Consider the following 3,068-nt stretch of genomic DNA (forward strand, 5'->3'; position numbering starts at 1 on the left):
GGAAAGAGATAAAAGAGATAAAAGACGTCGCAGCAAACATCAAGATCAGAATATTTCAAGCAAGTTCACTTCATGACCTTCTGTTGACTTTACAATAGAATAGAACAGAATAGAATAGAATAGAAATATTAGAGTTAGAAATAGTATTATGAATACAATTAGAAATAGAAATAGGAAGCAGAATTAGAAATAAAATACAAATTAGAAAAAGAATAAAACATGTAAATAGTAAAGTGTAATATAATATAATGTAATGTAATATAATGTAATATAAGTGTAAAATGTAATAGTAAAGTCAAATAAAATGCAAAAAAATATGAATATAAAAGATTGAAATTAAAATAAAGATAAAATAAAATTCAAAATAAAATCAAATTAAATTATACAATTAAAAGAAGTATAGAATAGATAGGTGATCAAAATATTAGAATTAGAAATATGAAAGAAATAAATAGAACAAATGTTAGAATTTAAAACAGAATTATATTATATAATTAGACAGACTTAGAAGTTTAAATAGAATAAAGTAAAGTTGAATATAATACATTAGGAATATAAATATAACACTTTAATATCGAAATAAAGGTAGAAATTTAAAACTGAATATTTAAATGAATATGAAAATACAAATATTAAGAAACAGAATAGACTTTGAAAATAATTTGAAATATAAATAAAATATAATTTGACATAGAATTAGAAATATCTGTAAAAAAAATTAAGGTGCAAAAAATTTAAAAAGGAGGAAAAACTAAAAATATTTATAAAGGTTAAAACAAAATCAAAATTAAGAATTAAATGTAAAATATAAAAGAAGGAAAAATAGAGAAATAGAAATAATGTTAGCATTAGTTAGATAAAATTAGAATTGAAAAAACAATATACATACAGTGAATAAAAGAAAAAAATGAAAATAAAGCAAAAAGTATAAAATAAAGATTACAATAAATCAAACTTTAAAATAAGAATATAGAATAGAATAGAATAGAATAGAATAGAATAGAATAGAATAATAAAAGTGTAAGTGTTAGAACAATATGTGTAAGATCAAACTTACAGCATTTGGAACACAAGAGGTAAATATTCTGGAGAATTCGTGGATATTAGTCTAATTCCTCAATGAGTTTGTCATTTTTTTTAAGTATCTGTGCAGAGGTCAATGTTTGGAATGTTTCTAACAATACCAGAGTCTATTTTTTATGTTTTACTTTATAGGAAGTAAACTGGAAAAAAAAATCTCCCGTTCTTTTGCTGATGACTCACTGAGTTTTTGTCCCACATAAATGGTCCAGATATTTTTGGAACGTGTGGAGTCTTTTATGTCGGTCCATGCTGCTGGTTTGAGGTTCTGGCACATAAAGAAGGTGCTGAAGCTGATCTGTTTGCTGTTTTCTCTGTGTGTTTACACACTGGAATTATTTCATTATCCTTTTGTATGGACTGTTTATTTTACCCATAAAGCCGAGTTTCTTTTGACTTTTTGCCCTTCACTACTAACAAACAGAACACTAACTCGACATGCAAATTATAATTTACCACATTAAGAAATAGCCAAAATACATAGAGGAATTACAGAAAAAAGCATTTTAGAATTAGATTCATTAAATGTTAATAGTCTTTTTACTATCTGACCATAAGCGATTAAACGTTTTTGATTTGTCCTTTGATTCGCCATCTTTTGGAACCTAAAAATCTAAATCAATTATTGTTCAGTGTTGTAAGAAATAATCAGTTTCACTTTTGTTAATAAATTCAGTTCACAACTATAACATTTCAAAAGACACATTTTAAATTATTTAACAATTTCCTGGAACACCAAAAATAAATTATTTTGGCACAAAACGCAATCAAAAAAAAAAAAAAAACTTAATTTTTTCTCTTATTTAGTTTTATTTGAGTTCTCTTGGGATTTTTTGTTCTGTCCATGTAAAAGTAATGCATTTATTTTCCTATTTAAGGACTTTAAAGAGGAGCAGCACTAATGGAGAAGTCATCACAGCTCAATTGTGCCATCTACTGGTGACATGTTCACATTGCAGAGCCGGGGAATAAATTAGTGTTTTATACTGTTGCAAAATCAGTCAAACTCTTCCGTTTGCATAATTCCATTAAGTTCTCATATTTTCTTAACTTTTTTTCATTTAAGCCATTTTTACTTGAACTTTTGGACACAATTGTCCAGAATTGATATTTGTCAGTTCGTTATCTTTGTGCAAACAAGAATTTTGGGGGGAATTCCTCGACTTAAGACATATTTCTAGGTTTAACTACCACAATAAAAGCTAAAAGGGACAGAGTTGTAAAATAAATGAAATTTCTCTCACTGTTTAAAGTGTACAACATTACATACTTCTCTTTTGTTTTGTTTTCTTTTTAAAGTGGAACAACCTGCAGAACCAGTGACTGACAGAGTTTCACTGATTTATAAAAGTTACATTTTAGGTTTTAAGACCTAAATAACACCTAAAATCTAATTTAAGGCGGTATTTACAAGGAAAATTAAACAAACACAAAGTTTGCAAGTTTAAATGTTTTTCAGGAGGATTCAGAGGGATTTCCACAACAAGTAATCCTTTTTTTTAAAGTAATTTCTCCTTGAATTGGCACTTCTCCACTTTCCAAACACCAATTAGTTAGCTGAGGTTCAATTTTCTTGGAAATGTTTTAATTTTTTGTGACAGGAAAAAATCATTTAAGAACTATTCACTCAAATTAAAATATATATTTTTTGCTTTATAAAGGCCTTATTTTAGTTAAATGTAAGACTTTTTAGGGATCTGAAGCCACCTTTTTAAAACTGTTTGTGGCTTCACAACCACATTTTGAAATATAAACACTAAAAAACTTGATCAGATAAAAGAAAAATAACTGTAAAATAAGGAGCCTTTAAAAGTGCTTACAAAAAACACAAAATGACATGAAGGATCTGCATCATTTTTTTAATGACATGTAAAAACTGTTACAATTTCCAGTCAAATTTTGTTCCTAAAAGCACAAAAAGCAAAGTAAACTGGAGTTGCAACAATATTTCATTTTTTTGACCAACTTCATGCTTTTTGTAGAGTGTG

The sequence above is a fragment of the Oryzias melastigma genome, linkage group LG24 (genome assembly GCF_002922805.2).
Source record: "Oryzias melastigma strain HK-1 linkage group LG24, ASM292280v2, whole genome shotgun sequence".
Classification (NCBI taxonomy): Eukaryota; Metazoa; Chordata; class Actinopteri; order Beloniformes; family Adrianichthyidae; genus Oryzias; species Oryzias melastigma.